The following is a 24,259-nucleotide window of genomic DNA, read 5'->3' as shown; positions in this document are numbered from 1 at the left end:
AATCTTCCCAGTGAACAGAGCTTAAGGCAGTTCACCTAGTCATACCTTTTGTGTAAAAAGAGGAGTATCCCAAGTTCAAAGTATATACAGACTCATGGACAGTGGCAAATAGTCTGGCCAGCTTGTCAGGGGCCTGGAAGGAAAAAGAGTGGAAGGTTAGGAAAAAGAAGTTCTAAGGTAGAGGCATATGGAGGTACCTACAAGAATGGGCATGAAGTGTAAATAGAAGGTCTTTGTATCACTGTAACACTCAAAAGTAATCATCCGCCGTGGTAGAGGCACTAAACAGCAAAGTAGACAGTGACCTACCCAGCCAGTTATGTTGGCCAGCCCTTGTCATCAGCCATCCTCTAATAAACATCTTGTCTCCAAACTCTGTGGCAGCAACTGCTCCTGCAGAATTAAACTTGGGACAACAAATTTAATAGCAATAGCAATTTTTATTCAGATTCAGACACATGTGGTAGTAATGCACACCATTATATTCCTTTCAATTGGTGAAATACTCTCCTAGAACATGAAAATGTCACTATTACTTAGTCTAAATTCACTCATAAAGGCATTTTAAATAATTACGATATTACCAAAGGTAAACATTCAATTTTCACATTTTTACTGTCTTTGAAATACCATGAAGGACATTAAAAATTGTTTGATAACAAGATAATCTAACCAAAAATACCTATAATATTTTGACCATTCAAGTTGAGGGAAGTAGCTTTGGTACAGAAAAAGTTATGTTTGACTCTTTTGACTGCTTTTATTCTTTTTTACACCTTTGAATTGGATACTTAAAATATTTCAAAATCACTTGCACAATTCATACAGAAGGATTTACGTTTCAATTTCTTGACTCAGTTTTTTTCTATACTACTAATTTGAATAGTTGATAATATTTCAAAGCCATTTACCAAGTGAAAAATAACATTAAATTAATATATTTATGTGTTATTTAGGTCGGAGTATTTCCAGAGGTAAGACAAAATTAATAGTTGTGTTTAAATTCTCCATATTCCTTTTCTCACCAAAGTTCATCATGCACTCCCTTTAAAGGATTCATTTGGCAGATGAAAAGCACAGATGACCTGTCCCAAAGCACATACCTAATAGTTGCATCTGGAGCTGATGTTATTTTCCTGGATGCATTAGCATTCAGCTGTGTGATAAATATCAACTGCCTGGGATTTCTAAGCTTTGTAAACTTGCTTGGGTGATTTTGCACTTCTAGTCTTCAACTGTTTATCATGTTCTTAGGGCACTTCAGTCAGAATTCTTCCTCTAAGTAAAATTTTATGATAGAGAAGGGGATGTTTCATCATATCACAGCCTGCATTTTCAACTTTTCTGCATGACTGAGAATGACAATTTGAAAATAAGCCACAAACAACTAGACTATTTTTCAGAATCAGGAATGGTGGTGGCATAATAACCAAACATTTGTATCAATAATCAGATATGAAGTTTGCAAAGTCAGTCATTTACCATTATTTATTAATATAAAAATAAAATAGCTTGCATTTATATTGCACATTGCGCTTAACAAAATGCTGTACATACATCATATCAATTGATCCTCAGAAACAACATGTGATCTTTGTGGGTTTTTAGTGCCTGTTTTATAGAAGGAAGTACTGGGACCCAGAGAAACTATAGTTAAAACAGGGGAATTTAATATAAATAACTATTAAGCTATGATAAAAGAATAATTATAAGATGTAAGAGAACTCTATATGGTGCCCTGTGGCTGAGGAGACAGTACCCAAGGAGATACCAACTTGGAAGGGGACCTTCTTCCCCAGGGCAAGCATGCAGATTTCATTGGAGAAGGTGGAGTTGCAGCTCATTGGATGCCAAAAATTTTGCTGGGTTCTCTAGGCGGAGCTAGGTCCATAGTCACTGATCAAGCAAACAAGCAACATAAGGTGGGTGGGTAGAATGGGTGTGCAGAAAAAAGTGTGGGCATCAGTGCTAAAGAAAGGCTGGGACCATATGATAGTGTTGGGAGGGCCGGGGGAGGTGATCAACAGGCAAAGCCAGAGCTGTAAGGTCGCCAAGGGACTGCATGTTCTTCACACCTGGCTGGGGCAGAATACCACCTGAGGTCCTCAAACTCACACCTCTGACTAGTGGCACAGCCGCAGGAATCAGCAGAAATTTCTTTCTCCTGCAATGTCACGACAGCGACCTCTAGTGAGAAAGCTTAACATCGTGTTCACCACAAAGGAGAAATGCTTAAAGAATTCTGTCCGTTATTGCAGAGTAGGTATTGAAGGGTGAATCTAGAGCTGATAAATAATAAATTAATACAGTCATGACCTTGGGTGAGGCAGCTTTTTTGGCAGAGGGTAGCTCTTGGAGAGGGACTTGAATGTCTCTATGACACTTCCAGCCCCTGGGGAAATGAATGCCTCTGTTTTGAAGGGGAAATCTGAATGGCTCACCACAGTAACCATTACAACCGTTAATCTATAAATCAGTGCTAAGAAGCTGTCTGAACCGTGATATATATATATATCCCCTTTAAGATAAGTTAACAGGCTTTTAATTTTAATTATTTCCCTCAGTGTTGTTTTCTCAAGCCTTCTTTTATTCACCAGAGTTGCCATTAAAATCTTTGTCCTGAATATGGAATGTATTAAAATTTAATAATAATAATGATAATTATCAAATCAAATATTGTTTGCCCTGGCAATCCCTAAATTTCGTAATAAGCTTTCACCAAGATTTCCTTCCTTAAAGTTGTCCTTCTTACAGAAAGCTTGGTATAGCTACTGTGCTGCTAGAGACCATTATTTTCAACTGACTGGCATGAATGGCAGTTAGCCAAATACCATGAAGATATTTTCAAGACGCTTGTGATCAATAATCTTTTTTTCATGAGCTGAAAAAGGAATCACTGCCTATGCCTTGTGTATTATAAGTGCCCTGTTTCATCTATTTTTCAGATTAAGAAGAATTTTTTCCAAAAAAGCGTGATTGTTTCAGAATTTGAAGGGGATAAAATAGAGGGATATTTCTCTTATATACTAATTAATGCAATTTCCACTAAATGATGCTGCCTCCCACTGGTTCTATAATAAAAATAATTATCTGTGTTCACTCCTGCAACTTCTTCTGCAGTCACCCAGAGGATTAAGGATGCATTCCACACTGCAAACATGGAGTTACAGCCTTGCATTTTGCTTCTGTTCTGGATCTCTTTTGGTGTAGGCACATATATAGTATATTTATTTCTCTCTTTTATTTGTATAAGTCCTCTTCTTTGGCTAAAACGCTTAATGCTTACATACCACTTTGAAGAAAGAGTCCAAATATCTAGGCATAATAATAAAGACTCTCTTTAGTTATGGTAACTTTTCCAGTTTTAGCTCCTCAGGAAACACTTTTCATTTCAGTGCCTGGTAGACCTGAATATTCTCTCACTCCTTTAGGCCTCTATACAAGTTATTGCTTCTGTTCTGAATGACTTCCTCCACCTGAAATATTCATACGCATGTTCACTGATCAGCTTCATTACTAGGTCCTTTATGAAGTCTGCCAATCTCCCCTTACCTACTCCTTACTCCCCTCTATTCCCATGGCATTTAAAAACCATCTCGGTTATAGCATTCCTCATGCCTTTTTGTATACTTGGCTGTCTCCCCTACTAATTTCTAATCTCTTTGAACACAGGGTGCAACATATTCTATTGTTGTCCAGATTGCCTCTACCAAGCCAGGCACACAGCTGTGGTGTTGGTATTAACTTTCATTACTCTTCACTGGAAGACTGCTCTTGGCTAACTGGAGCCATCACACCTGAAGACACTAGGAGGTTATAGCCCCCCTTCCAGCAGCTCTAACAAATGACTTACTGATATTAGGATGTAATAGCCTACCCCCACTACCCTGTCTGTAGACTGGCAAACCCCTGTGTTGAGATTCATACTCCTCATGGGATCAAGCTGAGGCTAAACTTCTCATGAAACCATGTCTTTGCCTAGGTTCTTCATCTGACATATTCTGCTTTCGTCTCTCCTTAAAATTTTTCTCCTGAGATCACTCCCTCAACAAGTCTTCTTGCTGAAGAATCTCCCTTCCTAATATGCTGACACACAGGAATTTTCATCTGCAAATATTTGTAAACCTGGGCCTAACCTAGTGCTGTTAAGGCATAGCACACTCAAGAAGTTTGCTTAGTGGAAGGAATTGAGTAATTAAATTAAGTATATTTGATTACTCCTGTCTTCCCTGCTTCATTGCCATGCTGCCTGGCTTCTCTCTCTAAATTCCTGGTCCTGAGAAGAGGGTGATGCCTCAATGGGCTCCTGGTAAATACTTAGTTTCAGTTGAAGTTACCAATCTTTGAGATGCCAAGCCATATTTTTGCTTCTTAGGTTTTGAATGAATGATTTTCTTAACTCCTTTTCTATCAGTTAGGCCCAGAGCTATCTGAGTTATGTGATCAATGTGTAAATCACACATAAGCAAACATTTTTAGGAAGTGCAGAAGAGTAAAGAAACCATCACATTGTAAATGGTTTACATCAAAAGTCAACTTTGGTGGTCTTAAGGTTTTATCCAATCCACAGGTAGGTTTTATTGGATTCATACAGTGTTTAAAAATTTTTAGACCTATTGCCAACACAAATTCCAAATTCAAGATTTTTACTCACACATAAATTGAAAGATCTCTGATTATTTACCTTCAATCTTTATGAACAATCTTGTTCACCATAGTCCTGGTTACTCATTATTGTCTTACATCTAACCCACTTCTTTTTTTTTTTTTTTAAATAATTAATTATTTACTTATTTTGGCTGCGCTGGGTCTTAGCTGTGGCACGCAGGATCTTCACTGCGGCCTGTGGACTTTTTAGTTGCGGCATGCAGACTCAGTTGCGGCACGCAGACTCTTAGTTGCGGCATGTGAACTCTCATTTGCGGCATGCATGCGGGATCTAGTTCCCTGACCAGGGATCAAACCCAGCCCCCTGCATTGGGAGCTCGGAGTCTTACCCACTGGACCACCAGGGAAGTCCCCAACCCACTCCTTTTTTAAGGGATTTCTTTGACTGCTTTAAATACTTTGGTTTGGGACCCCCTAAGAGGTACTTGGGAGCATATATACAAGGACCGTTTTCAATCCATTTCTGAATCCCTAGCGTTTAGCACAGTATCTGCCAATATAGGTGCTCTGTGTTTATTAAGTTTACTGTTTAAAGGGGAAGGGAAATATCTTTTGGAAAAAGACTGCTTTTCAACCCAAAGTAAGAGTCCTATAAAATACCCTTACTGCAGCAGAAAGAAGGCAGCAGTAAAAAGGCAGGAGTAATTGAGAGATGTAACAGAGGAGAGGTGCTTGGTTTACAGTGGCAGTGGCGGTTCCAATATCATACAGATGAACACAACAGCAATTAGGAAGAGAAGTAGTAACAGTGACTGACCTAGTAGTACAGTTGATTAATTCTGTATTCAGGAAGAAAGATTTAAGGACTGAAATGAAAGCAACTGCAAGCAGAAGGACACTGACAAATTACCACAATTAACATTTCTGATAGCCTAAAGCAACTAGCACAGCATGATAAAATGTGGAACATAGCAGTTACAACAGGTGAGAGATACAGACCTCAATAGAAGATTGAGACATCAATCTAGATAAAGACTCTATAATGCCTTCTGGCTAAGGCAGCACCCACATCCCATTAAGAAATAGAAAACAAAACCCCCCAAAAAATGAATTAGTTCAGGCTTTACACCAGATATATATTGTATAATTTTTTGCACTTATTTATGACTAACTTTACTACTTAACTATATACATGTGTATACACACAGACATATGCACACATACAATAAGGATTCTCTCAGCAAAACTTTTAACCATTTTATTTTCAAATAAATATCGAAAGGATGAGCTTCAGACATTGTTAGGGAAATATAGTTAAAATACATGAACCCAAATGTATATAGCATTCAATAACCTGGTGTTAAATAGGATAGACTAGAAAGTACATCACTGACAAAAATGCACACTACTGTTACACTGACTGTCTCCCCTTCTAGTTTTTGTTCCTTATATTATGTTCCCTCTGCTTATACTGCATTCTTTTTCTGTTGTCCAGCCATCATTTGCCGTAGGTCACTCTTACTGCTTTTAAGTCATTAGCCAAGGCAAAGTTGCTTATTTAGCTATCTATCAAATTCTGAAGCTCTTCTTTCAGAGAGAGAACCATGAGGTTCCTTTTAATCACACAGATACCAAATAAAGGTATAAATTAAATATGCTTGTAATTAAGGAGGAAGTTCATCAGTAGGAAGAATAGGCATGGGTAGTGTAGAAGTCATCAGTGCAGTTTGCTAAGCATTTCTGTACTTTCAGGTACATGTTAAGATTACGTTTCCCTGACACTGATTAAGTGTGGCATAGATTCATGGATTCATCTGGCCAATAAAATGTGAAATGGAAATGAAATATGCCTCTTCTGTGGCAGATTTAAGAAGCAAATTCTCTTCTCTCTGTCAAGACTATCATGGAAGAAGTTGAGAAGGTGCTTTAATCAGTCTGGGTTCCTGAGTGTTTACAATGAGCAGAGTCTTTAGTTCCCTGTGTCATATAGCATGAGTGAAAACAAAAATTTGTTGTCTTAAGTCACTGAGACTTGGGGTTTGTTTGTTATAACAGTATAACTTCACCCATTCTGCCTGACACAGCTAGTTAAGGTGCAAATAGCTGTGGTAGCAAAACTCTGCAGTGATGTACAGGCAATTAGAAAAAATTGTTTGATATCTCAGCTCAGAGTTTGACAAACATGTAAGCTACAGGTGACAAACATGTAAACTAGGGAGAAATCTGCACACAAATAGTATTGGTCCAGACAACCTAGGGCAATGAACTTCAAACTGTGCTGGGGTGATGATCTCTAGGGATTTCTCTGCATCTCATCAGAGATCACCTGAGGGGGTTGGGGGTGGAGGGAGTTATCTGTAGACTCTAATCAAACAAAGCATCTGTTTCTGAGATTATCTGAGATAATTTGTTTACAAATGGGGTTTCCAAATACTGCATTTGAGGAAGGGATCACATGGTGAAATAATATTGGGAAAACATTCTTTTTAGAATAATAGATAACATAAAATGTGGTCAGTGATATATATCAAATTTCTCACCAGTTGCTAACTATACCATGCTCATTCATACCTCAGCATCTTTGCATGTGTGAAACACACTTCCTCTCCTTGCCAATCTCTATCTCACAAACTGCTAGGCACTCTTTAACATGCGCATAAAATGTTGCCTTCTCTGTAAAACCATCCCAGATGCACTTTTGGGAATGTGAGTGTTCAAGTGCACACACATACAGACTGACTAATCTATGCCATTCTTTCCAATCTCTTATCACATTATGGTGTTTGTAAATTGCTCTCCTTTACTAGATTATGAGAGGTTGACAGAGTCTAGAAAATATAAGTAGTTTGGAATGGCTGAAAGAATATTTAAACAATAAAACTTAGTTTAGTTTACTTAATTCGTTTTGCTGTACGGTTGTAAGCAAATTGTCTAACTTCAACTAAAACTTCCAAGTCTTTGCCATATTCTGTCTTAATCATTTAACATAAATTCCCATAGGCTATAAAATTAAATGTTGTCCAAATGATTTACTACCACAATTTCATAGTTGAATAATTTTTTGCTATTTCTGTGCTTGAACTATAATTATAAAAGAGGATATACACCCCAGAATAACAAAAACTAAAGCCTTTGCTTATGTTATTTCAGATACTCCTTACCTTTCCCTACTGACAGAAAGACCTCTAACCAATTCTCTTTACCTTTCTGTTTTGACTTTTATAAGTTTTTGCTCTTACTGTAAATTATTTTCTTTGTACATTCAGCAAAAACACACTTACTTTTCAAAATTTACCAACTACACAAACTGTCACACTGGATTCCATTTACAGACACCTCTACAGGTGAATAAAATGTTTAAATTTTGTAAATAACAATATTTTTAAAAGGACGATTTATTCGGGAAAGGGTGCAACAAATAACAGTAATTTTAATATGTACCTATCAAATGAGAAAGGCAAAAAAAGTTTGTTTTTTTATTCCCAAGTACTTACAGGAAGGAAAGGCATGAGCAGACCCTCAACATTTTGTTTTCATTTCAGAACATAACCAAGGTATTATGGTCTGTATTCCTCCTTCCTCCTTAGAAGTGATTCCATCAGTGGGGTTTTTATATTCTACTATATAAAGAAAAATTAAAAAGTGTTAAGGTGCTATATTTTAACTCTTAGTTTCAAAAAGTAAATACTTATTCCAAAAGAACACCAGAAACCTACCTCACCTTCAAAATTGTCTTGGCCTAGGGCCAAACTTCAAGTACATTGGTCAAAGCAGAGAGTTTAAAAACACAACTAATTAATATATTGATTTATGCATTTATTGAGTTTGGTTTTTCTGAATAAATAGAATGTCAAATTAGTAAGAATTACAAAGCTGAATAAAAGTACATTTTTGGAGAAGGCACTGTTCTATTTGGGATGCTGTATTTATGGGGGAAGTGTTTTTGCAGATTTTCAATAACTATGTTTAAATTATGATGATACTGTACATCAGTAATTACATTTGTCCCTCAAGGCAATGTAATTATTACTAATAACAACTTTCAGTGACTAAATTCTAAAAATTCAAAATACATTTTGTTTCTTTATTCTATACTTTAAGGGATAATACATATGACCGTGCTTTGATTTAATTATTTCAGTAAATATTTGTGGACATCTACTATACATCAAGTATGGTAAGTACTGGTAAATTAATGAGCAATAAGTCCTTTCTAACTTCAGGAGCTCGGTAAAGAAAGAGATAAATAAAAATCAGCAATTGGGTGATATTTGCATTGTAGAAGTATGCACCAGGTCCAGTGGTGTCCCAGCAGAGGAGGAAGGAGTATAGTATAGCACTCCGGCAAAATCAAGTTATTCAAGATGGCTCTAGAAAAAATTTGAGGAAGATTGGGGGAGTGAGAGTAGGACAAAGAAGCGAAAGGAACCTTTGGGTAAGCAAAGGCCAGGGTATGAAGCCTTATCAAGGTGTTTGGAGGCTGTCCGATGGCCACTGGAGGGCTACTGAGGAATGTTAAGCAGAGGAGTGGTAAGTCATGATCACAGATGCTTTTTAAAGTGATCACACTAGTGGCAGTAATTGTCCCAATATATGATGGCAGTGGGATAGGGGTGATTTAATTTCTCTTTTTTCAGATTTTCTATACTGAATCTGTATGCTACTTAGTAATACTTGGTAATACAAATTTCTTTAAGTGGTAAAGAGGACTTATATTTAATTGTCTGCTTTTCCCATTAGAAAACAAACTTAACCAAAACCAAGCTACATACATCTTGTTCACTGCTCTAGTCCCAGTGCTGAATATATAGAAAATAAATATTTGTTGAATGAATGAATGTCAGTTTGAATGGAGACAAGAGAGATTAGTGTGTTTTCAGTATATAACTTGGTGAATATGATTTAGGATGCTACCATGTTTTTGGTTGTGGTGACTGATGCAATTAGTAAGTATAGAAATGCAGAAGCAGCAGTTGGGTTTCAAGAGAAAAATAACATACAGCTTTGAACATTTTCTGAATGAGTTGCCTATGGGAAATTAGAATGAAGGCATACAGTAAGAAATTGGTTAAAGAAGTAAAGAATACAAGGAAAAATCTGGGCTTGAGATATAAATTTGGAACTCTAACTTCCAAAGTGGTGTAAGCCATAAAACTAGATGCTGCTAGTTAGGGAATCTATAGACCAAAAAGACAAGAAACTCTAGGGAAAAGCAGTGTTTTCATAACAACCTGAAGACCTGCATCTAACATCACAGAATTCAGTATCATGCAATTCAGGGAATAGGAGTTTTCAAGAGGAGTGGTGAGCAATGTCAAATAAAATGGCACTCAAATAAAATGAGGGCATGAAAGAAAATTTTGACCTTGGCATTTTCTTTTCTTTCCTTTTCTTTTTGTTGTATAATTTCAGGCTTAGAGCAAAAATAGTGTAAAGCTCTCCCAAATGTTAAATTTTTACCACATTGGTTTTGTTATTCTCTGCTTATCCGTAAGTCCGTATCTATATATGTGTGTCTCTATATATCTACATACAGTTGACCCTTGAACAATGTGGGGGTTAATCTGCATGTAATTTATAGTTTCTCCACATCCCCAGATTCAACCAACCACAGACAATTTAGTATTACAATATTTACTATTGAAAAATATCCACGTGTAAGTGGACCCTCACAATTCAAACCCACATTGTTCAAGGGTCAACTGTATTTTTTTCTCAAACTTTGAGACATTTGAGAGTCAGTTGCAGTTATAATGCTTTTAAATACTTACAGTGTGTTTTCCCAAAAATAAAAACATTCTTTTACATAACTGTAGTACATTTATCACAGTCAAGATATTAACATTAATATGAAAAAAAAACTTTAAACAAATTATGCCAATTAACTCTTAGTGTCCATTACAGAAGATCAAATCTGGTGTAGAATCCAATCCAGGATTACAGTATAATTGCTCTATCTCTGTTGGTTCGAAAACCTGGGAGGTTCCTGGGTAAAATCTGAAACTGGCCCCTATACATGGAGGGCAAGGAGAGATAGAAGAAAGAGACAACCACTCCAGATTGGTAGGTGGCAGGTTTAAGCAGCAAGGGCACTTGTCCGCAAGGCTTGTCTTAGGCACTGCAAGATGACTAGAACGCCACACCTGCCCACCAGAATCTTAAAAGTCTATATAGAGTCCTTAACAGGGTTCAGTCATGTATACTGTCCAGATGGTCTCAACAGCACATTGCTCTTTTAAGCTTACATCCTTGAAAATGGCTCCCACTGTGGAAACAGTGGGTGGAACATACATATTCCTAGGACAGGGGAGGGGGTGAGGGGCCTCCAATTGCCCGGGTTCAGCTTTCAGGTCAACTGGCGATCACATTCTCTTGACGACCTCCTCCAACGGTCTCAAAAATGTTGACAATTTTGAGGAGTATAAACCATATATTTTCCAGAATGCCCCTCAATTTGGCTAGTGTAAGTGCCTTCAAGTTGGTGCCTATGTCCTTTTGACATGTTCCTATCAATTCTCTAAGCAGTCCCTTACTTTATGGCACAGCAGAATGTTCCAAGCTCATCTTGTACCTTCCCGTTCCTAGCCTTGCAATCAGCCATTCAGTCAAGGAACCCTTGCTCCTTTTAGTGAACAATGGTATTTAAGAAGCAAGGTGTGGCCCTAGGTGTGCTCATTGCTACTACCTTAAATATACTTACTGTTAACCCAGTTCTCTAGAAGCTTATTGCTTCTGGGTTCTCTCAGTAGATATTATTAAGTCATATATCTGTGTATATATCTATTTATGTCTATATTTATCTATTAAATACATATCTATCTCCCTACCTACCTACCTGTCTATCCATCCATCCATGCAGCTATCCATCCACCTATATATACTTAAAACTATGAGTTTATAATTAAATTTCTAATTCCTTGATCAGGTTAGTGATCTAACATTATATGATAATGTGAGAGCTAGATTGGAAGCATTTTTAGCTAGTAGCTCATCCATTGTGATAAGAATTCCTTTTCCATATATTGTGCATAGAGAAATCTGGGTAGGCAATATCCATTGTCTTTCCCTAGTACAGCTGAATGTACCAACCATAACTTTAAAATAAGCCTCCCATTATTGGTTCTGCACTTTTTGTGGACTTCAGGACCAAGGCCTATTCCCAAGCACATAGATGGAAAATAGATGTGGACCCCTCAAATACTGTATGGCTTATCCTTGTCTTTGGCCTACACCCCTTGAGTAAGGCAATGTGAGTGTGGATATAATGGTTTCTATTCCTCAGTCCCTCTGCTGTTTTTGGCATTACGAAATCAAGGAAATGCATTTCTTTGGAGATTGTTTTTCATAAGTCTTTTGAAGTTTCTAGTGTTTTTTCTTTTTTTTTAAACATCTTTATTGGAGTATAATTGCTTTACCATGGTGTGTTAGTTTCTGCTTTATAACAAAGTGAATCAGCTATACATATACATATATACCCATATCTCCTCCCTCTTGCGTCTCCCTCCCACCCTCCCTATCCCACCGCTCTAGGTGGTCACAAAGCACCGAGCTGATCACCCTGTGCTATGCAGCTGCTCCCCACTAGCTATCTATTTTACATTTGGTAGTATATATAACTCCATGCCACTCTCTCACTTTGACCCAGCTTACCCTTCCCCCTCCCTGTGTCCTCAAGTCCATTCTCTACGTCTGCGTCTTTATTCCTGTCTTGCCCCTATGTTCTTCATAACCATTTTTTTCTTTAGATTCCATATATATATATGTTAGCATATGTTATTTAATTTTCTCTTTCTGACATACTTCACTCTGTATGACAGTCTCTGTGTCCATCCATCTCACTACAAATAACTCAATTTCATTCCTTTTTATGGCTGGGTAATACCCCATTGTATATATGTGCCACATCTTCTTTATCCATTCATCTGTCGATGGACACTTGGGTTGCTTCCATGTCCTGGCTATTGTAAACAGAGCTGCAATGAACATTTTGGTACATGACTCTTTTTGAATTATAGTTTTCTCAGGGTATATGCTCAGTAGTGGGATTCCTAGGTCATATAGTAGTTCAATTTTTAGTTTTTTAAAGAACCTCCATACTGTTCTCCATAGTGGCTGTACCAATTTACATTCCCACCAACAGTGCAAAAGGGTTCCCTTTTCTCCACACTCTCTCCAGCATTTATAGTTTGTAGATTTTTTGATGATGGCCATTCTGACTAGTATGAAGTGATACCTCACTGTAGTTTTGATTTGCATTTCTCTAATGATTAATGATGTTGAGAATCCTTTCATGTGTTTGTTGGCAATCTGTATATCTTCTTTGGAAAAATGTCTATTTAGGTCTTCTGCCCATTTTTGGATTGGGTTGTTTGTTTTCTTGATATTGAGCTGCATGAGCTGCTTGTAAATTCTGGAGATTAATCCTTTGTCAGTTGCTTCGTTTGCAAATATTTTCTCCCATTCTGAGGGTTGTCTTTTCGTCTTGTTTATGGTTTCCTTTGCTGTACAGAAGCTTTTAAGTTTCATTAGGTCCCATATGTTTATTTTTATTTCCATTTCTCTAGGAGGTGGGTCAAAAAGGATCTTGCTGTGGTATATGTCATAGAGTGTTCTGCCTATATTTTCCTCTAAGAGTTTGATAGTGTCTGGCCTTACATTTAGGTCTTTAATCCATTTTGAGTTTATTTTTGTGTATGGTGTTAGGGAGTGTTCTAATTTCATTCCTTTACATGTAGCTGTCAGGTTTTCCCAGCACCACTTATTGGAGAGGCTTTCTTTTCTCCATTGTATATTCTTGCCTCCTTTATCAAAAATAAGGTGACCATATGTGCATTGGTTTATCTCTGGGCTTTCTATCCTGTTCCATTGATCTATATTTCTGTTTTTGTGCCAGTACCAGACTGTCCTGATTACTGTAGCTTTGTAGTATAGTCTGAAATCAGGGGGCTTGATTCCTCCAGCTCCGTTTTTCTTTCTCAAGATTGCTTTGGCTATTTGGGGTCCTTTGTGTTTCCATACAAATTGTGAAATTTTTTGTTCTCGTTCTGTGAACAATGCCATTGGTAGTTTCATAGGGATAGCATTGAACCTGTAGATTGCTTTGGAGGGTATAGTCATTTTCACAGTGTTGCTTCTTCCAATCCAAGAACATGATATATCTCTCCATCTGTTTGTAACATCTTTAATTTCTTTCATCAGTGTCTTATAGTTTTCTACATACAGGTCTTTTGTCTCCTTAGGTAGGTTTATTCATAGGTATTATATTCTTTTTGTTACAGTGGTAAATGGGAGTGTTTCCTTAATTTCTCTTTCAGATTTTTCATCATTAGCATATAGGAATGCAAGAGATTTCTGTGCATTAATTTTGTATCCTGCTATTTTAGCAAATTCATTGATTAGCTCTAGTAGTTTTCTGGTAACATCTTTAGGATTCTCTATGTATAGTATCATGTCATCTGCAAACAGTGACAGCTTTACTTCTTCTTTTCTGATTTGGATTCCTTTTATTTCTTTTTCTTTTCTGATTGCTGTGGCTAAAACTTCCAAATCTATGTTGAATGATAGTCGTGAGAGTGGACAACCTTGTCTTGTTCCTGATCTTAGAGGAAATGCTTTCAATTTTTCACCATTGAGAACTATGTTGGCTGTGGGTTTGTCATATATAGCCTTTATTATACTGAGGTAAGTTCCCTCTATGCCTGCTTTCTGGAGGGTTTTTTTTTATCATAAATGGGTGTTGAATTTTGTCAAAAGCTTTTTCTGCATCTATTGAGATGATCATATGGTTTTTCTCCTTCGATTTGTTAATATGGTTTATCATATTGATTGATTTGCATATATTAAGGAATCCTTGCATGGGAGCATTTAATCCATTTACATTTAAGGTAATTATCGACATGTATGTTCCTATTACCATTTTCTTAATTGTTTTCGGTTTGGTATTGTAGGTCTTTTCCTTCTTTTGTGTCTCCTGCCTAGAGAAGTTCCTTTAGCATTTGTTGTAAAACTGGTTTGGTGGTGCTTCATTCTCTTAGCTTTGGATTGTCTGTAAACGTTTTAATTTCTCCATTGAATCTGAATGAGATCCTTGCTGGGTAGAGTAATCTTGGTTGTAGGTTTTTCCCTTTCATCACTTTAAATATGTCCTGCCACTCCCTTCTGGCTTGCAGAGTTTCTGCTGAAAGATCAGCAGTTAACTTTATGGGGATTCCCTTGTATGTTATTTGTTGTTTTTCCCGTGCTGCCTTTAATATTTTTCATTGTATTTAATTTTTGATAGTTTGATTAATCTGTGTGTTGGCATGATTCTCCTTGGATTTATCCTGTATGGGACTAACTGCGCTTCCTGGACTTGATTGACTATTTCCTTTCCCATGTTAGGGAAGTTTTCAACTATAATCTCTTCAAATATTTTCTCAGTTCCTTTCTTTTTCTCTTCTTCTTCTGGCACCCCTATAACTCGAATGTTGGTGCATTTAATGTTGTCCCAGAGGTCTCTAAGACTCTCCTCAATTCTTTTCCATCTTTTTTCTTTACTCTGCTCTGCAGTAGTTATTTCCACTCTTTTATCTTCCAGGTCACTTATCCGTTCTTCTGCCTCAGTTATTCTGCTGTTGATTCCTTCTAGAGAATTTTTAGTTTCATGTATTGTGTTGTTCATCATTGTTTGTTTGCTCTTTAGTTCTTCTAGGCCCTTGTTAAAAGTTTCTTGTATTTTCTCCATTCTATTTCCAAGAATTTGGATCATCTTTACTGTCATTACTCTGAATTCTTTTTCAGGTAGACTGCCTATATCCTCTTCATTTTTTTCGTCTGGTGTGTTTTTACCTTGCTCCTTCATCTACTGTGTTTCTCTGTGTTCTCATTTTGCTTAACTTACTGTGTTTGGGGTCTTCTTTTCGCAGGCTGCAGGTTCGTAGTTCTCCTTTTTGGTGTCTGACCCCAGTAGCTAAGGTTAGTTCAGTGAGTTGTGTAGGCTTCCTGGTGGAGGGGACTGCTGCCTGTGTTCTGGTGGATGAGGCTTGATCTTGTCTTTCTGGTGGGCAAGACCGCATCTGGTGGTGTGTTTTGGGGTGTCTGTGAACTTATTATGATTTTAGGCAGCCTCTCTGCTAATGGGTGGGGTGTGTTCCTGTCTTGCTAGTTGTTTGGCATAGGGTGTCCAGCACTGTAGCTTGCTGGTCTTTGAGTGGAGCTGGGTGTTAGCATTGAGATGGAGATCTCTGGGAGAGCTTTCGCCATTTGATATTTCGTGGAGCTGGGAGATCTCTGGTGGACTAATGTCCTGAACTCGGCTCTCCAACCTCAGAGGCACAGGCCTGACACCCGACCAGAGCACCAAGACCCTGTCAGCCACATGGCTCAGAAGAAAAGGGAGAAAAAAAGAAAGAAGGAAAGAAAAAAGCAAAATAAAAAGAAATAAAGTTATTAAAATAAAAAATTTTTTAAATTATTAAAAATTAAAAAAATTTAAAAGTAATGAAATAAAGAAAGAAGAGAGCAACCAAACCGAAAAACAAATCCACCAATGATAACAAGCACTAAAAGCACTATATTACAAAAAAAAAAAAAAATGGACACACAGAACCCTAGCACAAATGGTAAAAGCAAAGCTCTACAGACAAAATCACACAAAGAAGCATACACATACACACATTAAAAGAAAAAGGAAAAAAATGTATATATCTCTATATGAAAGAAAAAAGGAAGAGAGAAACCAAATCAATAAACAAATTTACCAATGATAATAAACTCTAAATACTAAACTAAGATAAACATGAAACCAGAAACCAGTCAGTCGCAGACAGCAAACCCCAAGTCTACAGTTGCTCCCAAAGTCTACCACCTCAATTTTGGGATGATTCGTTGTCTATTCAGGTATTCCACAGATGCAGGGTACATCAAGTTGATTGTGGAGATTTAATCCACTGCTCCTGATGCTGCTGGGAGAGATTTCCCTTTCTCTTCTTTGTTCACACAGCTCCTGGGGTTCACCTTTGGATTTGGACCCGCCTCTGCGTGTAGGTCACCTGAGGGCATCTGTTCTTCGCTCAGACAAGACGGGGTTAAAGGAGTGGCTGATTAGGGGGCTCTGGCTCATTCAGGCTGGGGGGAGGGAGGGGTATGGAATGTGGGGCGAGCCTGCGGTGGCAGAGGCTGGCGTAACATTGCAACAGCCTGAGGCGCGCTGTGTGTTCTCCCGGGGAAGTTGTCCCTGGATCACAGGACCCTGGCAGTGGTGGGCTGCACAGGCTCCTGGGAGGGGAGGTGTGGAGAGTGACCTGTGCTTGCACACAGGCTTCTTGGTGGCTGCAGCAGCAGCCTTAGCATTTCATGCCCATCTCTGATGTCTGCGCTGATAGCCGCGGCTCGTGCCCGTCTCTGGAGCTCGTTTAGGCGGTGCTGTAAATTCCCTCTCTTTGCACACCCCGAAACAATGGTCTTTTGCCTCTTAGGCAGTTCCAGACTTTTTCCCGGACTCCATCCCGCCTGGCTGTGGCTCACTAGCCCCCTTCAGGCTGTGTTCACGCAGCCAACCCCAGTCCTCTCCCTGGGATCTGACCTCCGAAGCCTGAGCTTCAGCTCCCAGCCCCCGCCCACCCCAGCGGGTGAGCAGACAAGACTCTCGGGCTGGTGAGTGCTGGTCAGCAGCGATCCTCTGTGTGGGAATCTCTCAACTTTGCCCTCTGCACCCCTGTTGCTGCGCTCTCCTCTGTAGCTCCAAAGCTTCCCCCCCACCACTCCCCGTCCCCACCAGGGAAGGGGCTTCCTAGTGTGTGGAAACTTTTCCCCCTTCACAGCTCCCTCCCAGGTGGGGCGGTCCCATCCCTATTCTTTTGTCTCTGTTTTTTCTTTTTCCTTTTGTCCTACCCAGGTACGTGGGGGTGTTTCTTGCCTTTTGGGAAGCCTGAGGTCTTCTGCCAGCATTCAGTAGGTGTTCCATAGGATTTGACCCACTTGTAGATGTATTTCTGATGTATTTGTGGGGAGGAAGGTGATCTCCACGTCTTACTCCTCTGCCATCTTGAAGGTCTCCCCAAGTTTCTAGTGTTTTGATGTTCCCTATTTTTATTGTTGATGTGTTAAAAAAAAAACCTTTTTCTGTATGGCCTTGATTATTTTAATGGGGTTCATTCAACATACTTCTTATGCACTTTCTTAGTCATTTTATCTAGGTTATGCTGCAGTAACAACCCACAAATCTTCATGATTTAACGTAACAAATTTTAGTTCTTGCTTATGTTATGTGGCCAATGTGGGTCATCTGGGGGTTTTGCTCATTGTACGCATTCAGCAAACCAGGTTGAAAGACTCTTCATTTCATCATAGCTCATCATAGCTCACCATAGCTCATCATAGCTCATCATCACCTCTAAGAAAATGTGCAGAATCATACACTTATTCTTAAGTATTTGCCCAGAAGTGGCATATATCACTTCCACCTACATTTTGCTTGTAAAGCAAATTACATGGCCATACCTAAGTTCAATGAGGAAATAAAGTTTAACCCTACCATGTACCTGCAGGAAATATTTGATGAACTTCACAGATGACTACTACAATCTACCTTCTTTCCACATCACCAATTTCTCTCCATCCTACCGGCCAAATGGATTTATTTACTCTTTCTTTGAGGAACAATATATAAGTTCTATCTAGTCCAGTAAAACTTAAAGTCCAATTGATGATCAGTAATTTCTACTACAGCAGATGATGTGTAGTAGTCTACGTCAGGTTCTGATTTGTCTCCTCTTGATTTGAAAACTTACGGCCAAAGAGAAGGTTATCTGCCCCACACTTAGCCAATATACACTGATGGAACAGGGATAGGTTGTGTACAATTAATATTCCTATTTAAAACATAGAAGAATGGGAGGCTATGCAGTAATCACTTGTCTATTTCAGTTCTGAAATCTTATTGGGCAGATTATATAAAGAGCTTCTACACAATGGGTGCATAATATTCCTCTGTTAGGCTCCATTTCTGCTCCCTAAGCCACTGTTCTCCGGAGCCATTGGTTCTGCCCAAGAGATCCTTCCCTTTCTGTTCTCCTTCGCCTTAGAGAATTGGGCATTGGAGAATATGTTCTCCCTATCCAATTTTTTTTTTTTTTTAGTCTTCTTCTTATTCATATAAAGTTCAAGAACCAAGTGTGATTTTAAATCACAAACAGTTAGTCTTTTTTATTCTAGACTGTCTCAAGAACTTGGCCAGCTTCTTACTATTTGATTTCAGTAAGGTCCACGTGCCAACAGTCACACCCTCAGTTCTTTGATAAGCAAAACCTTTCCATTTGCTATTGTTCTTTGATGTTTTCCATTTTCATTGAGAAATAATTGACATATATCACTATAGAAGTTTTAAGGTGTACAGCATAATGGTCTGATTTACATATATTGTAATGTTCTTTGATTTTTAGACCCCGTGCTTATCCTTCTGGACTTAATTGCTGGTACCGTGAGAATATGACATTATTCTTTTCCTAAGACATTTTGTTTGACTTGAAAGGCGTTTCTTGGTACTGCAGTCTTCATTGAGAGGCTCAGATATTTACTCTGAGGTAATCTGTTCCATTCCCATGTTTCAACAATTTGTGTGATGAGCAACTCTTGATTGGATCCTTCATGCAATTCTGAGTTTCAATCAGCCCTTTTTTGCTCAAAGCATTTCTTAAACATTTCTATTACTGTTTGGGTTTGAGAATCACTTGCCTTTTTCAACCCTACAAGTCCTTAAATTTGAAGATTTTCTCTATGCTTTTTCATTCTTGCTTGCAAATCATCCAGTTATTTTGGGAGCTCACCTATGTCTTAGTAACACCACAACCAGCAGCAACCAACACTTGCTACTAACATTTTTATTGTTTCTTTTCTTCCCATGGGGCTACAGATTCATTAGGCAACTGATCTAATTTTTTTGTCATTGGAGTTGAGAGTTTTACCAAATATTTTTCCACTGCATAATATGAATCTCCTTCCTTTCATTTTCCAGTAATTTCTTAGCTCTTTATTGCCTTGTACCTAAGCTATTTTAGGGGTTTTATTATAGGAGCACTGTACTCTTTGGAAAACTTCACTGCCATTAGGATGGGCAAGATTATATTGCAGTAAAAAACAACCCCTGCTCCAACTTAAAAAGAAAAAAAAAGTTATTTCTTGTACATGGTACATGTCAAATGTAAGTTGGCAGGGGGTCTTGGCTTACTATACCTCCGCAGGGAACCCAGCTAAGAGAAGCACCATCTGTACTCTCATGATCAGTTTAGCAGGGAAAAGATAAAGGGGCCTATCATGCACTTGCTCTTCAGGCTTCCTGACTGAAATGTTACATGTCACTGTCATATTTCACTGACCAAAACAAGTCACTTGAGCATGGGGCAGCAAAGTGGGCCTACCATGTGGCCAGAAATTGAGTAATGGGATACATTTGGTAGACAGCACTAGTGATTACCACACTTTCTTTTACTAATTAATTCATTTTTAAGAGAAGTCAAATCCTTGCATTTGTATTGACACACAGCCATGCATAGTACTAGTATACCTTACTGAATGATGCTCACTCAGTTCATTTAAAGGGGATGATTGGTTAAATGTAAATACTAGGTTGATAACAATGAAGCACTGCAGTTCAAAAACTGGAAAGAGAGAGAGTGTTGCTAAAAGATTCAAGAGCCATCTCCTGAAAAATAAATAATAATAATTGTTTAATAGGGTGATAATTTAATATTGCTAAGATGCAAAAGATTTTTCAATGGCCTTAAAATTAGAAACATTAAATGTACACATACACACATACATATATATACACATATATGCACATAATCACACACATATGTACATATATGCATACACATATATGTAAAGCAACATTTGATGAGAAACCTTGAGAGGAAGAATATTGTTGAAATATGTGTATTAAAAATTCAAAATACTGTGGTGTTTACTACCATCACAAAGAAAATAAACATAATTTGAGAGAAGTACATTCTGGTATATATGAGAGCATGGTAAAGAAATAATATTCTGAGGTGAATAATGAAGATGAGCAAAAGCTCTCAGTTATTTCTCAATCAATATATTATTTGCTTCTTGTTGTAATAAATTAGAGTTCCACTCTTCATTATTTACTCAGAAGGAATAAAGACTCTTCTGAACCACAAACATTTAATAATACCAAGCACTGTAACATTAAATGATCAAACTTGTTATATCCTCCTATTATAGGGAATTATATATATATTTTCAATATTCTTTAAATAAATTAGTAGCCTTACATATACACACTCATAGATAGCTAGTACATATGTATATATTATATATGAATTTATAAATATAATTTAGAGCTTCTTAAAGACTGTCTTGTGATACACATTTATTAAGATTTAAGAGCACCAGCTCTGGAACAAAACCGCCTAAGTTCAATTCTGATGCCACCATGTCTATCTGTGTGGTTATGCTCCTGTGCTTCAATTTCCATATCTGTGAATTTGGTATCATAATCATCTTTCATTTAGTTTGTGTGAGAAGCAATTGGGTCAATAAAATAAAGCACTTAAAATAATAACTATATCATAAGAAGTACTTAATATCTGTTAGCTAATATCAATATTTTTAATGCAAATGCTACAGGCAGTTTATGATTACCTTTCTTTTTAAACACTGCTTAAAATAACAGATGTCTTTAGCAAATTCAATGCAAATGCAGTGCAAAGCCTTGTTCTTCTACATTGTTCACTTGATAAGGTCCGTGAATACACGAACAGGCTAGTAAGTGCAAACACTGGTCATGAATCTGTTGCTTATTTCATCATTGTTCATGTGGACATGTTAAGTTTATCTGCTTGCCAGATGTCAATGTTCAATGGATTCTGCTAAAAGAAGAAATAAAATGAAAAATGCTACAGACTATTCAAGCATATGGGCCAAATCCCTAGGTAGAGGACTTTGTGCAAATTCAATACTATGGCTCTACAAAATTTCTTGATATATATATAAATTCTATATAATTGTATAATAAAATATTATATGTAATTGCATCATATGTATACTATATATAATTATACTTATGCATATTATATGTATGAGATATAAGTACAATGTGTTGTTTTAAATTATCTGGTCCAGTTTTATGGAGTCAGGTCAAAATCGGAAAATTATCTGCCATTTCCACACTTTCCTATCTACATATGTATTATAGTAAAGAGCACTATGGTAGAGTTGAAGGTAAACCAGAGATAGATAAAAAAAAAATTTTGTCCTAATCATATAAGATACAAAACTCATGTAATCAGGAACTTTATTCACCACCTACACCACTTCAAATGGCTCAATAACTTGAACGATAAACAATCAACAAGGTGCTCAGATGTGATAATTCATTAATTCAAACATAACTTCATGAGGGTAAAATTCTGTGACTCATCTTTGTTTTTTAATCTACTTAGACCATAATCAGACCAAGAAATCTTGTCATTTTGTCCCTCAAACCTAAATCTCTACAACACAGAGCAATAATCTAGAACATTTTTTCTTCTGAAATGGGATATAAATATATCTTGAACTAACTTAAAATATTTGTATATAAAAATGGGAAGGTGATTTTCAGGTTTAAAAAATGGACATAGGGTTAGATTGAGAATTTTGTGTGCTGACTCAGAAAGGCAGCTGTGATTTTACTTTGTATATATTTCAAACAGTTAAGAAGGAGGGCATGAAAAGCTAAACATGGTACCAGCCATGGGAATGTTTACTTAGAAAATATTTAAAATTTTTTCATTTCCTTGATCTGTTCTAAAGGAGGTAACATATTCCTTTAATTGGTTTTTATTTCATGCTGTCCTATAATTCTAAAGATTTATACAGAATAAGTTAAAAGATACAAACGTGTCTCTTCCAATGCTATGAATCAAATTAATGGCATTTCAAAATTTGTAACAACGAGTGATATCATAAGGATGCTGGAATAGGAAGCCCCAGATTCTCCTTCCTCCCACAGAGACACTATCCAACAACAATACATGGACCAGTTCCCTTTATAAGAAATCCAAGAATCATTTAAGAGGCTGCTGCATGACAGGTGAACACAAAACCAGCCACATCAAAGCTGTTAGGAAAATTTGTGGCACATTCTCACCATAGTCCCTTCCCCTGGCATAATGCCATGTGATCAGGACGAAACCTCCAGATCCCAGCTACTCCCTGGTGAGAGAAAGGGAAGATTGGATTTTATGTCCAATGATCTGACTTTTCATTGATGCTGCCTGAGGGACTGGTTTGTGTATAGCATGACTCAGGGCACTGACAGGACTCAGGATACTCTAGGTGTCTGAGAGTGGCTGAAAACAAGGGAGGTAGGCAACAAGCTGCTGCTTCAGAGAACCAATAGTACAGCAGAGAGACACCAGAGAGATAAAAGATTATGAGCTCCTCAAAAAAGAAATGAGCAAATCCCTCTAATTAGGAATCTACACACACAAGTCCAGAGAAAACACATACACAGAAAAGGTTAGAGAGATCCCCAGAATGTCTAGCACATTAAAAGAATCATACACCAGGGACTTCCGTGGTGGCACAGTGGTTAAGAATCCACCTGCCAATGCAGGGGACACAGGTTCGAGCCCTGGTCTGGGAAGATCCCACATGGCACAGAGCTACTGAGCCCACATGACACAACTACTGAAGCCCGTGCACCTAGAGCCTGTGCCCCACAACAAAAGAAGCCACTGCAATGAGAAACCCGTGCACCGCAACGAAGAGTAGCCCCCGCTCGCCGCAACTAGAGAAAGCCCACGTGCAGCAACAAAGACCCAATGCAGCCAAAAATAAATAAATAAATTAATTAATTAAAAAAAAATCATACACCATAATATGGTAGAACTTATCCCTAGGCTGAAAGGATGTTTCAGCATATGAAAATCATGTGATACACCGCATTAACAGAATGAAGGATAAAAATCGCATGATCACCTCAATAGATTCAGAAAAAGCATTTGACAAAACTCAACTCCCTTTCATGACAAAAACACTCAACAAACTAGGAATAGAAGGAAATTACTTCAACATAATAGAGGCTATATATGACATGCCCACAGCTAGTATTATACTCAATGGTGAAAAACGGAATGATTTTCCTCTGAGATCAGGAACAAGGCAAGGACAACCACTCTCACCACTTCCACTCAACATAGTACTAGAAATCCTAGCCAGAGCAATTAGGCAAGAAAGTTAAATAAAAGACATCCAAATTGGAAAGGAAGTAGTAGAGTTATCTCTGCTTATAATTAACATGATCTTATATGTAGAAAACCCTAAAGATTCCATGAAAACTTATGGTTACCAGGGGGGAAGTGTGGGTGGAAAGGATAGATTGGGAGTTTGGGATTGACATATACACATTGATATATTTAAAATAGATAACCAACAAGGAACTACTGTATAGCACAGGGAACTCTGCTCAATATTCTGTAATAACCTAAATGTGAAAAGAACTTGAAAAAGAATAGATACATGTATATGTATAACTGAATCACTTTGCTGTACACCTGAAATTAACACAACATTGTTAATCAACTATAATCCAATATAAAATAAAAATTAAAAAAAAAGATTCCATGAAAAAACTGTTAGAAATAGTAAACAAGTTCAGTAAATT

Source organism: Eschrichtius robustus, chromosome X (genome assembly GCF_028021215.1).
Source record: "Eschrichtius robustus isolate mEscRob2 chromosome X, mEscRob2.pri, whole genome shotgun sequence".
Classification (NCBI taxonomy): domain Eukaryota; kingdom Metazoa; phylum Chordata; class Mammalia; order Artiodactyla; family Eschrichtiidae; genus Eschrichtius; species Eschrichtius robustus.
This window is presented reverse-complemented; position numbering follows the sequence as displayed.